Genomic DNA, 14266 nt, shown 5'->3' with positions numbered 1-14266 from the left:
TTCTCCCCTTTTACGATTGTACGGCCTCTGCTTTGTATTGATTGATTATGTAATATTTGCCTTGCGACTCCTGATTGTTTTGCACATAGCGGCCGGCCGGCTTGGTTGTAGGCCTTGACTTGTCTCTCCTTTTGATGTCAATAAAGGTTTTCAAAAAAAAAAAAAAAAAGAAAGCGTTAGTTGGTGTTGCATAACTGTTGTGAGACAACATATATTCTTGGCAATGATTCTGCTCTAGCAGAACAGAGTGGACATGCTGATCCCGCTGCAGCCGACAAGGCTGCATCTGTGAACTTGGGGTGGGTGATATGGACGTTATGACTCCGGAGAAATAACATTGTGGTATTACGTGCCCAGGTTAGACCCATGTAGCAAAGCTGCTAATTTCTTACATTGTCCTCTTTTTCACAATAACATTTCTGCTGTGACCCTTTGCACAAATTCATGTGCATGACAATGTTGGATTAGCTTCTCTGAAACTACTTCTGTTTACACATCCGGCTTGGCATAACATTATCACAATGCCTCAAACACCGAATATACAAATGTCTGTCTATCTTCATCCATGGGGCGACTGGGCTATCTACATATCCATAACATTGCTAATCTATACGTACATTGCAAGGATGCTTTTTATTATAAATATTCAGTATCTCATAGGATTAGCAGTGGAGCCCTTCAACTGACACCGAGGGTCCCTGTATGCTGAGACCTCACCATGCAGAGGTCTGACATCTCTGTGAAGGGTGTCCAGGTCTTGACCAAGACGCAGTCCTACAATCTCTCTCGCCAGGTAATGGAGTTGGATTGCCCTTGGAGGGATTCTTGGCTTCACACCTACACACACTTTAGGTTGGCAAAGAGTAGGATTCGCATTGTAGGAGTTCACATGATTACTACCTTGTTTTATATGCCTGCATATATACACATTTTTAGCACCCTGGTAAGATTATATCTGCTATTTACCCTTTTGGTGCTGGTAATCACTTTCATCTACTGATTATTGCAGCACATGTATTTTATACAAGAATAACAGTTCAAAAATATATTGAAAATGTCCCATGTTCAGTTGTTGCTAGAAACCATTTGCTCCCTGGTACGGCTAGGGGGGCTTATGGTGGCAAGGTGAGCTAGCTGGTCTCTACGTCAACATATCCTGCTGGGGTGCTTGGAATCAGTCTAGACACCTTAGTTTGTGTTGTCCAACAAGCTTGCAGATCCTACAAATTAGTGGGAACTACATGACAGTGGGATGTATTTCTTTAAGTGAAAGGTCTCTATGCGATAAATGCCTTTGTTGACATGCTGCAAAATGGGTGGTGCAGCACACTGTGGATGGGTTGAGTGAAAAAATGGCACCACCCATTATGAAGAACGTTGAGCTTCACAGGGTAAAGCATTATGTATTTGATGCCCATGAATTTCAGTTTTTGTTTTACTCCTCCAAATGTTTGTTGCATCAGCTGTACATTGCATATAGTCCAAAAAAATTGGGATGGTTCGGTCCTCAAACAGTATCCCTTGATTGGCTGACCCCCTGTTAAACTGTGTTCCTATCTCTGTAGTTAAAGATCTTGGAAATTAATGTTCTTGGTGCCCCCCCCCCGGGGTGGTGGAGGGGCCGCCAGGGCCCTGTGGGCATGTTCAAATACAATGAATAGGGATAGGCTGGGCTTAGGCATTGTCATTTGGACCCACTGCTCAAAATAAAAGGGAACGCTTTTGGGGGCACCTTCAGGAAATCCAACAAAGCACGAGTTGCAGAATTTTGAACAGCCTTCAGCATCCTCTGCGTGCATTTCTAATTTCTGTGTTTATGCTGGAAGAATGGCAAACAAGGTCTTGTCAGCAACTACCTCCTCCTGAAGTTTGTTCACTTACTGTTTCATTGCCAAGGATCGCTCAGCCATCTTTTGGAGATCAACATGCAACAAGTTCCCATCCATAGAGACTGAGTCGATCTTAGCCTGTACCTCAGCAATGGAGGCCTCAATTGCCACCCGGATCTGTGTCCCAGTGGGGCCCTGCAGCTCATGGAGTCCACCGCCTTTGGTCTGCCGGAGATCGGCCTGTGGGCATTTCCTGGTCCAGAGGCCATGAATGGATCAATTATTGTTTGTTGGGCACCCTGTGTGACCCTGTACTTGCCCATCTTCAGGAGACTACTTAGGCCCTCGCTCAGGCCCGAGGCATACAGGATTCATAGCAAAGCAGCCCTGTCCTGCTGTTTTTCCAGGCTTCAGTTCCCTCCTTCCATTACATTGCAATGGGACAGGCAGTTTTTATTTGAGATTGGAGGGGAGCTTAAGAGTCTTTCCACACAGTAGGAAAAAGTGAGTGCCTCAGGGGACCACCACACCCGCTCGCAGCTTGACAATTCACTCCCAGTGCCTCCGCTGCCCCCACAGCCAGCACCCTTAGACTTCTCCACCATGCAGCCCGGGCCCCCAATTTTTTACACTTGTGCCAGTATCCCTGCAGTGGTCCTCTTGTCTGCACCCACAGGGGTCTGGCCCAGTTGGGACGAGTAGTCCCTGTTCCAGAGTCACTTTCACTACTTTCCCTGCATTCATCTTCACAGCCAGTTGCACCACCTCATGTCTCTTTGGTCACAGTCCAAAGGATCTGTGAACTGGATCCCAGGCCGAGCATCATGGACCATCACTGGTTGTTCCTTTCTGCATGCCAGGGTGCACTCTGCAGCTTTTGGGGGCCTTTTCTGGGCAACAAGGGGGAGGGAGTGCCCACCCTCTCACCAATCCATGAAGCGGTCTTCCGGGAGCCTAAACAAGTCTTGCGGCTTAGCTCAAGTGTGGTAGTACGCTGCCACTGGAAAGCCTGCGGCTCCAACACATTTATGCAGCGGCCTCTGCAGTCCCAAATCATGGATACCATCTCATTCAGGTCCAAGCCATGTCCTCAGCAACTCTCCCAGCCAAGGCCACCTTGTCAACAGCAGTCTGCCACCTGCCACCTCCTGGCACACCATCAAGAGATCAGCACTCCAGGGTCAGGGCCAGTATCATGGCTGCCTACCAGATGCTCACCTCTGCACACATGAGCCCTCTTTCAGGCCCAGCAGGCCACATCCAGGGGAGTTTGTTATAAAACAGGGGCTAACCCAATTGTAGTCAAAGGACCTGGGTATCAAGTGTTATAGTCAACAGTTGGTCCTAGACAATAATTCAACATACAAATCAATTTTTATAGTAGTCTGCTTCGAATAATTTCCTTTAGTCACCTTTGGATTAAATCACTATGATTAATACAGAACAATACATGATAGATATAATAGCCCCAAAATGTATCAATTGGTACAAGAGAAACACACCTGAAACCAATAAGTCTCCATAAAGTCCATGAGACTTTCTTATTTAATATACATTTTGTAAATAGCAATTATAAAATACAATTATATGCAAAAGGGGTTCCAATATCAATAAAGTGCACAGAAAAGAGTGAGCGTGAGAGTAAGTGCTCATGTGATTGATCAAGAGGATCAATGAAGAAGAGTGAAAATGATTTATATACAGAAATGAGCCTGCCCTAACTCAAAAGCTCGCAAAAAATGTAACTCTTTTTCGCTGGCACATGGATGAAAAGTCCTCCCGTATTCCTTAATTTGCAACAAATGGCAAAGGGGAGAGGGGGGGAAAGGGGCAGGAAAATGTAGGTGCAGGCTCCAAAGAGCCTGCACCTACATTTTCCTGCCCCTCCATTCACATTTGCCCCAAAGCAGCAGGCACGGGTCTACGGGCAGGCGTCCCGCGGTCCGTGCTAGATGGGCTGGAATGCTGCCATTTTTAAGGCCCTCTATCCTCTGTGTTGCAGCAGGTGCATGCAGCAGCCCCAGCCAATTTAGAGTGTGCAGCCAGCCCCAGAGGGGTGTGAAATATGCCACACAACTCGCCGCAGCTGATGCCACCATGGCAATGGCGATCTGCTGCAGCAGTGTGGTAGGATGGTTGAAGATTAAATCCTCGGGCCAGGAGCTTCTGTCTAGTGCTGTTGGTTGGCCATCCTCTCAGCTAGATCAAAGTTATCTACTACAGACTGGTTACATTTCATCTTGGGCTATGATATAGTGTGCTCTCAGGAAACATGGATGCTGCAAAATCTTGCAATTGATGGATTTACATATTTGTGCTTCTTTGCTCTACAGTCCCCAGCAGGGAGAGCAAAAGAAGGGTTGGCAGTTCTTATCTCAGTGAAATTAACTACTGCTAAGGCTGAAGTCATTAAGAACACTCTGTGGAATAAAATGTTGCACTGCATATGTTCTAGTCATTGTGATTTTATGCTGATCAATTATTATCATAATATCTTTGGCATCAGACACACAGAGGTCGTGGACCAACTTGGTGATTCTTTAACTAAGATTGTGGAAGATGTCTATTATATAGGTGGGGCACTTCAACATCACGTCATGTAAATTCTCGGATCAAAGGGTATGTGGCTTGACAAATCTGATCCAAGACGATTTTTTACATTTTAACCATTCCCCATTGTGGGCTAAACTCAACAAATTACTTTTAAACAAAAATGTGGTATTGGGACAGGAAATCGGTTCTTCTATTACCCAAATAAGACCCATATATAAAGGCCATGGTACTTGTAGAATTGATTTTATTCTAATATCTGGAGGTTTGATACTTGTGGTCGTAGAATTCAAGTTAATTGCACATTGAGTGACCATAAGCCATTGTGTATGGATCTTGATCTCATAACGACACAAGACCCCTCCTCGAACAGATTCCAATATTTTTTTGAGTAATAAAGTTATGTCCACCAGCTGGAACCATGTAGATTCAGACAGCTTTTCATTTGGAGTCTGCTTATCGCCCCAGAGGACATGAGTACTATTATAGAAGGCTTCTCCTACTTGTGTCAAATTATCATAGACATGTTGGTATCTAAAAAGGAAGCAAATGCTCCTCATACTTAATGGTTTGAAAAAGCTTGCTCAGAAGCCGTTAATTCACTGATAAAAGCTTTGAAATCTACCCATAGTTGTGCTGTTGATGCAGGTCTATAAAATAGCTATAGAAGTCACAGACAAGGAAATGTCACATTAGTGCGTATACTTGGGAGGAACATTTTAGTATTAAATCTTTTTATTGCAAGAAATATCACAACAGGAACATTGGCTCATGCCGAAAGTGGCGCACACCTCCCATGGTAATACCAGCAAGTGAGGAGGCCCATGCTGCGCCCAGTTCGTTGAGTGTAGTACACAGCAAGTCGCCTACAACCCAACTGGGCCGGCCGTGTAATTAAGGTTCGGGAGCCGCCATCAAATGTAGTATGCCATAGAGTGAAACAGTAACAATCCCAACGAGTCCCCCCAAAAACCCCACCCATCCCACCCCCCTCCTTGTCCAACGGGTGTGAGCTGCAGGCATCTGTTGCCGTCCTAGATCACCTCCTGGGAGGCTGCGTGCCACCGAGCTCTCGGCCCACGAGATTGTGCGGTAGGGTCTGTGAGTGGAGTGTCCGCCAGGTGCAGCAGACCTAGGTATCGGGGGCAGCTCAACTCCCTGAATTCCCCGGTGAGCAGGGTCAGAAACGGCCTCCAAAGTTCCGCAAATTCATCCCCCCTCCCAGCTTTTGTCAGTGACAGCTTCTCCATCCCCAGAACCATCCAGGGTCTATGTAACCACCCAAGCTGTAATGGGGGCTGAGTGTCCCTCCAATGTGCCACAATGTTCTGTACTGCCGCACCCAGCGCGATCCCTATGAGCCTCCCTCTCAAGGATTTCAGGGGGTACATCAAGACATTAGGGAGGCCAAGCAGCACATAGGCAGGGAACCTAGGGAGCTGGGTGTCTAAGTGTGCGTCGATTAAGTCAAGTATGGCAGACCAGTAGGGTTGCAGATGTGTGCAGCTCCACAGCAGATGTTCCAGGGTGCCAAGCCCCCCGCATCCCCTCCAGCAGCGATCAGTGACTCGGGAGTCCCAGCGGTGTATGCGTTCAGGCGTGTGATACCAGCATGTGGCTACTTTAGTCAGTGTTTCAGTTAGGCCCATATGGTAGGCCGAGTGGCGGGCCCTGTGATATATGCCTTCCCATTCTTTGAGGGTGAGTGTCCTCCCCAGGTCCCTCTCCCATCTGGCCCTCCCTGCATTGTAGGAGTGAATGTTAGTGAGTAGCAAGTGTTGATACAAGTCTGAGAGTAGCTTCTTATCGGAGGTACGTGTCAACAGCCATTTTTCATAGGACGTGATGAGTCGCTGTGCGCTGGGTTGAATGGACGGATGAATCACCCAATGACGGACCTGAAGGTATGGCAGGGTGTCGGATTCTGGAATGCCGTAATCCTCCTTCACTCTCGGAAAGGAGAGAATACCGTTGCGGTCAAACATATGACCTACCGCTCTGCAGGGTGTCGTCCGCCAGACCGTAAACGCCTGAGGGTCAAGACCCGGAGAAAAGTCCGGGTGCCGAAGATCGGCGTCATCGGGGAGGAGAACGACGTGAGGCCTCGCCGTACCGCCACCGTATCCCATGTGCTCAGGACCGTACTCGTGATTTGGGACGCGTAAAGGTTAGGGGGTCTATAGCGACGCGGTAAAAATGGGACACTCTGCAGAGGCCGGCCCGCCACCGCCTGGTCTTGGAAGAGCCAGTGTTCACTAGATTCTAATTGATGCCATTCTACCAGTGTGCGCAGCTGAGCAGCTTGAAAATAGAGGGTGAGGTCTGGTATCCCCACGCCCCCATGGGCCGGGGGAAGTTTAGCAATCACATGCTTAAAGCGCGGCCGCCGGCCGTTCCAAACATACCGCGCGAGGTCGGATTTGCTTCTTGTGGAGCCACCCCACCGGGGTGCGTAGGGGGAGAGTTTGAAAAACGTAGAGAATCTGAGGTAGCAAGGTCATTTTGACGGCGGCAATGCGACCTAGCCAGGAGAGGGTGAGGTGTTTCCACCGTCCGAGCTCCCCGTGTAGGCGCGCGCTAAGCCTCGCGTAGTTGGCGCCCGCCGTAGCTCTCACCGTCGGTGCCAACAACACCCCGAGATAGGAAACGGGGGAGGTGGGCCACCCAGGTCGTATTCAGCTTTGACCTCCGTCAGCACCTCAGGCGGTAAAGAGACATTCAAGGCCTCTGACTTCCCCACATTGACCTTGAAGCCCGAGGCCAAGGCAAAGGTGTGGAGTTCCACAAAGAGCGCCAGAAGGGACTGCATCGGCGACATCAGGGAAAGCAGAATGTCGTCCGCGTACAGGCTGACCTTATGTGTGTCGCCGCCGAACGGGATACCTTCAATGAGGCGGTGTTGTCGTATTCACTGTGCTAGTGGCTCCATATAGAGAGCGAACAACATGGGGGACAGTGGGCACCCCTGCCTGGTACCACGGACAATCGGGAAGCGCAGAGACGTATGGCCATTGACTCTGACCGTCGCAGCCGGCCGGCGATAACAGTTAAAAATCCGGTTGCGGAGAGTCTCCCCCATACCAAACTTCTGGAGTGCCAGGTTGAGAGATGGCCAGTGCACTCGGTCGAATGCCTTCTCGGCATCGATGGTAAGGAGCATGCATCCCGGTCTCGTGCGAGACCCGGCCTCTATCAAATGGAGAACCCGCCTGGTGTTATCGCTGGTTTGCCGCTGCGGAATAAATCCCGCCTGATCGGGATCCACCAGTTGCTGCATATAAGGGGCCAGCCTGCTCGCGATGATCCCTGTGTACAATTTGAGATCTATATTCAAAAGGGATATCGGCCGGTATGATACACACCGGGTGGGGTCGCGGCCAGGCTTAAGTATTACCGATATCGCAGCTTCCAGTAGATCCGGGGTCACAGCACCGGGCTGATCGAAGGTGTTAAATAGATCACGCAGTAAAGGGGCCGACTGGGGGCAAAACGCCTTGTAAGAGGCCGCCGAGTATCCGTCCGGCCCTGGCGATTTACCCAACTTGAGGCGGGATATCGCCGAGATCACTTCCTCCAATCCTATGGGACGCTCTAGGAACGCCGCCGGTGCCTCATTCAAGGAAGGGAGGGTCGCGCCCTGGAGGTAGTCTTGGCCGTGTTGTAGATCCAAGCGGTCCGCCTCATAGAGGTCGGCATAAAAGTTCCCGAAGGCAGCGGCAATCACTCCATCGTCCACGACCGGGTCGGCATCCCCAACCCGAATGGACCGAACAAGCCGCTTCTGTTGCTGCTCCCTCAGTCTGCTTGCCAGGAGTCTCCCACAGCGGTCTCCTCCAGTATAGTACGCGTGGCGCAGCCGAAGGGCTGCATACTCTGCTACATCCTGGTCTAAGGCCGCAAGCATCTTCCTTTCTGTACATAATTGGCGCCAGGCTCGGGCGTCCCCCGTGCGTTGGTGCATTTGTTCCAGCTCCGCCACGCGTTGGGCGATCTCGGCCCTCTTTTGCGCACGTTCCTTATTGTTCGCCACGGCTAGGGAGATGAATTCACCCCGAAGGACCGCCTTGAGAGCTGCCCATTGGGTGGCTCTAGTGGTGTCGCTGTTCGCATTGTGAGCGAGGAAGTGGCTCAGGGCAGTCTTAATGTGCTCTACTACGGCCGGGCTACGTAATAAGCTGTCGCGCAGTCGCCAGTGTCGCTGGGGCCTAGGGGTGGATGGCATCAGGAAGGATGCCACTACTGGGGAGTGGTCCGACAGAGAGGCCGGTTGGATCTCGACGTCCTGTGTGCAAGACGCCAGTTGGGAGGAACACAGGAAATAGTCGAGACGCGCGTACGTTTTGTGGGCCGCCGAGTAATACGTGTACACCGTGGTGCGCGGGTGCATCTGTCGCCATAAGTCAATTAAGCCCAAATCCGCAAGACGGGACTGTCCCGTTTTCGAGAGCGCTCCCACCTGACCCGAGCGTTGACCGGACCGGTCCCCGATGTTGTGAAACACCAAATTGAGGTCTCCCCCCAGTAATAAGTGCGCATGTGTGTTGGCTGTGACCGCCTCCAACGCCCTATGTAGGAATGCCTCTTGACCATCATTGGGTGCGTAAATGGACCCTATCAAGAGTGTCTGCCCAGCAATGAAAAAGCGATGTGCCAAAAGTCTGCCTTTGATTTCAGCCTCCTTATGCAGGACCCGTCCCTCAAACGTTTTGGCTACCAGTATTGCTACCCCAACCGCTTTCTTATTAGCAGAGGAGAAGAATTGCCACGGGAAGGAGGGTGCTTTAAGTCTATGGTGGTCTTTGGAGAGCAAGTGTGTTTCCTGCAGGAGGCAGATGTCCGCTTTGGAACGCTCCAATAGTGAGAGGATCGCTCTGCGCTTGATAGGGTTGTTGAGTCCTCGCACGTTGAGAGTGAGGATAGTCAATGGGCAAGTCATGGCAAATCTACAAGGGAAGAAGCTGTGTTGCGCGCGTGGGCCTCAAGGGCGAACCAGAAGAAACGGCGCCGTGTGAGGCCTGTGGACAAGGAGGACCCCCCCCAGCACCCCACCCGCCCATTCCTCCCCCCTCCCCCCACCAACTCCCCCCGGCAACTCCCCCCCTCCCCTCTGGACCCCCCCTACCCCCTCCTCAACACCCCCGTCACCACCTGGATCCCCCCTAACACCAACAAGAAACCACAAAAGAGCATCCCGGTAACAGCCCCAAAACACATTATTGTCCAAGTCCGGTCCCTAGGGGACAAGTCAATGGAAGTTACCTGCGTGGACGTCCAGCCACCAGGCTCCTCTCCTCCGCCCCCCCTCCCCGGGGTCCAATACCTGCAAGATGATCAATGCGAAAGTGTTCTCCCCCTGAAGAAGCCTCAGGCAGTCGGTGCAGTGTCGCAGGCCACCTCTCGCACTGCGTTAGCCATCTCCGCCCTGATAGCCTGTGGATCAGGGCGCACATTGGATCCCGATGAACGACGGCTCGAAACCCTCTGCCAGCCATCTCTCGTGAAGCGCCGCCGCCGTGGGGTGGACGCATCCTCCTCGGTCGCTGTGATGCCCAGCACCCCGCAGGTGTCCTGGAGGGAGCGGAGTTGATGCAGGGCGCCATTCCACCGAAAGATGATGCGGAAGGGGTGACCCCAGGCGTACGGCGTCTCGTGTTCTCTAAGAAAGTCTGTAGCAATCTTGAAGGATTTACGCTTTTGGAGCGTGATGGCGGAGAGATCCTGATATAGGGCCCCCGGGTGGCCTCAGAACTGCAGGGGCTGCTTCTTTCTGGCCTCCCCGAGGATACGCTCGTTGAGTGGGTAGTCCGGGAGAAAGGCCAAGATGTCCGGCGGCGGAGCCGAGGTCCGTCTTGCTAGCCCCACTCGGTAGGCCCTGTCTATCCTAATGGGGAAGTCAGCGGCCTCGCCTAGGATGTCTCGGAACAAGTCCTGGAGGTAGCCTGGCACATCGGTACCTTCTTCTTTGGATGGAACGCACCAGACACGGATGTTGTTCCGGCGGGACCTGTTTTCAAGGTATTCGGTGTGGGCCTGGAGATCCAATTGCTGGTCCTTCAGACAAATCACTTCCTGCTGCAGCTGCACGATCTCTTCATCTCTGGCGGTGTCAGCGCTCTCCATGGCGGCCACTCTCTCCCCGAGGCTGTCGACTTCTCTTCGTACCTCCCGGACTTCACCAGCCACCTCCTGCTTCAGGGTAAGGAAATCCTCCCTGAGGGAATTGAAGAGGGATTCCCGAAAGGAGCCAGTTATAGGTGGTTCGCTCGCATCCGCGTCCTGCTGGGCTTTCGACTGACCCGGCGAAGAATGTCCACTGTCCGTCCTTGCTTGGGATTTAGACAGCATCTCAGGCAGCGTCCGTTCGCCTTTCTTCCCCCCTCTCTGGGTGGCCATCTCGGAGGCGACTGCCCCTGCTTCGCTCCCGTGCCCGACGTGTGCGGCAGATGCTCGGGCCTCCCGCCCTCAGAAGACAGGTGGTCCCCCAGGCAGTCCGCGCCGCTCGGTACGCAGCGGCACGCACTTGGCGGTGATGGTGGGCCGTGGGCCCCGTAGGCGAGCGCACCAGTGGGGGGGCCTGTTCTATGGCCGATAACATCCAGTCTGTCCCCCGCAGCCGGGCGGGCCCCCTCAGCGCTAAGGCACCCGGTCTATGCGGGGCGTTAGTTTCGGCAGGCTCGTCCACGGCGCACCAGCTGCCTCCAGGCCCGGGCGTGTCGAAGCAAAATGGTGGCGGAAGGCCCCCGCGGTATCTGCTCCCCGGGGCCCCCTCCGACCAAGTGGGTGCTCCCCCGTTGCCGCTGCCACGGGAAATCTGGGTCGGGGCTCGAGGGGTGGGCCGGGTCGACTACGGCACACCAGCCGCCTTCAGGCCTTGGTGCGCCGAGGCAAAATGGCGGCGGAAGGCCTCCGCGGTGTCCGCTCCCCGGCCCCTCTTGGCAAAGTTGGTGCTCCCCTGGTGTTGCTGCCACTGGAGGTCAGGACCGGGGCCCGAGGGGGTGGGCCGGGCACAGCAGCGTTCGTCCCACCAGGCGTCCCGGCAGCTAGCGGGAGGGGCAGTACCTGTGTAGGCCGCAGCCGCGGCCTCGATTAGATGTCCGGGCGGCTGTCTCCGCCTCCCTCAGTCGCCAAGCTCCGGGGCCCCCAGAGCTACCGGGCCAAGCCACTCCGAGGGGTCAGGTGGTGTTCCGCAGCTGTGTCTCGGTATCACAGCGTGGGGTCGCGGCCGGACCCGATGTCGTCTGCCCCGGGGCCGGCACCCGAACTGTCGCCTCCGACTCCGATCACCGAGACGGGCCGCCCTATCGCCTGTAGCCCGGGTGTGCAGCGGGGTCGTCGGGGCTGTTGAGAACGCTCCCGCCGCCTCTGCCGTGGCAAGGCAGGGGGAGAGCGCTAGAAATCAGGATCGGGCCCAGTCGGATCGGAGGAGCTCCGGAGAGAAGCGTCCGTTCACTCCGCCATCTTGGACACCACCCCGGGGAGGTACATTTTAGAACAGTCTTTCACTCTGCCACTGGAAATGTGTCCTTAGATGAGGGAGTGTCGCTCAATGTGGATATGGCATCTACCCACGCTTTTTTTTCTGTCACTCAGCGACTTATCAGTGCCATTGATATGCCCACTTCTGGGAAAGCCGCTGGAACTAACAGGGTTCTGTCTGATATTTTGAAGGCTAATGTGGACTTATTGGAGCCTTTATTGACAACTGCAGTAATTGTTGGTCCACTTGCGTAACCTGGAAAGAGGAATTCATTCTCCATATATTTAAAAAGGGGGATAGAAATCATCCCTCCTGTTATCGCCATATACCATTACCTGATACCTCCTCTAAAATATTGGATCGCATTTTTTTTTCTAGACTTGAGAAATGGGCAGAGGATATTACATCATTTCATACATTCAATAGGGTTTTCGTTGGGGAATGGGGATGACTGAGCAATGTCCTAATCTGTTTTTGATTTTAGAGAAGTATGTAAACACTAGGGGAGAAGCCATTCATATGGCCTCTATGGACCTCTCCTGTGCCTTTGACCCTGTAAAATGTGCAACAATATTGGACCTGCTAAGATCCATCGGGGTTAAACAAGCACTGGTAATCTTATTTGTCACTTGCACTGGTACACCTTCTGTGAAAGTACGTTACTCCCAAGATGGTGACTATATCTCATGTATGACATCTTTTCGGGGGGTCATGCAAGGATATATTGTGACCCCATTACTCTTTTTACTTTTTATAAATTGCCTGGATGACTATTAGATGATTTGTGGCAGGGATATGCCCCAGATTGAGCAGTGAACTATCTCAATCCTCTTATATGCAGACAATGCAGGCCTCATTGCAAGAACAGCAAATGGGCTGCAGATTTTGTTGGATGGGTTTGCCTCCTGTATGAATTTGCTTGAACTAAAAGTAAATATGTCCAAGTCTAACAACTTGGTATCAGAACGTACAAAACCTAAGGTTACGATAGGGTTCTCATTGATAAATAGGGTTACATTTTTTAATATCTTTGACAAGGAGCTAAAGTGGTCATACCTGCTTAACGTCAGGTAAATTTAATTCCAGAGAGAGGTTGAGTCAGTCTTTAGATCTGCATCAAGAATCCAACGTAGACCTGTGAAGGAACTTATTCACATTTGTAAGGGACAATGCTCTTCAGATGGTCTTATTTGGAGCTGCTGTTTGGAGTCATACTAACTCTCTTTGACATCAGAGTTAACAATAGCATTCTACGTAGATTGCTGGCAGTACCAAAGTCCACAGTGAACATAATCTGTCATGCTGAACTAGGGATGAACTACCTGGAGGATATGATTAGACTGGTCCCTCATTTATTGTGGCATACAATCTGGCATCAACCACAGTCAGGATTTTCAAAAGCCTTTTTGATTGATTGCCTGGACCTTGATAATGTATTCCGAATTCCATATTTTTTATATTTGAAACATACTTTCTCTGGCATGGGTGTCCCCCATGATTATGAAAAACCCAGGATCATAGGTATAGTCTACAGATACCATAAAAACACACATTTAACATACAAGGCTAGGATGTGTAATATAAAGGTGGAAACTTTGAGGCTAGTGGTTGCACCTTTGGCCTTATGTATCTAGGCCTAGGAATAGAACCACATCTGACTTGAATCCAAAATTTCCAATATACATTTTTTATCTTACTCATTTTAGACTGTGCATTTTTTATTTGCTTTCCCAAAACAGGGCATGTGGTTTTATTTGATACCTATGCGCTATCGCGATCTACATCAACATCAAAGCAGCAGCATTTTTATCTTATTAAAATGATGTGGGACTTAGACCCCTCTTTGACATTTAATACAGCGCCATGTTTGTGTTCTCTGCATATTAGTGACTCTTTTGACTTTTCGGGTCTGGGATAACAGCTCAGCTATCTGCAAGATGTATTCTTATCAGTTCATTAAAATATGCATAGAGAATGACTAGCTTCATGTACAGGAGTATGTCTCTCTCACCTCATAATGCTGGTTGACTGAGGTAACATTTTACTTTCTTTGAAGTACTTCTTTCACTAATTGCACTGAAACATAACACATTAAATTCCATGTCACATAGATGCATTGCATTTCACAGGGCCGGACTGGCCGTAGTGGGCATTAGGCATTTGCATGGGAGGCAGAAAGGGTGGGGGCCAGTTTTCGAGCATCCGAGGCTGGTTTTCATACTGGGGGCGGTTTTGCAGTGATGCAGCAATATCGATCCCCAGTAACAAAAGCAGTAGTGCTAGTGGCCGGTTTTGTCAAGCAGCAGCGCTTCACACGTGCACCCCCCTGGCCCACATCCGGAGTGGGGGCCGGTCCTACAAAATTGCCAGGGCTGGTCTGGGTTCCCAGTCCTGCTCTGATGGTAGGCTT

The sequence above is a fragment of the Lissotriton helveticus genome, chromosome 11 (genome assembly GCF_964261635.1).
Source record: "Lissotriton helveticus chromosome 11, aLisHel1.1, whole genome shotgun sequence".
Lineage (NCBI taxonomy): Eukaryota > Metazoa > Chordata > Amphibia > Caudata > Salamandridae > Lissotriton > Lissotriton helveticus.
Note: the sequence above shows the minus strand (reverse complement) of the source record.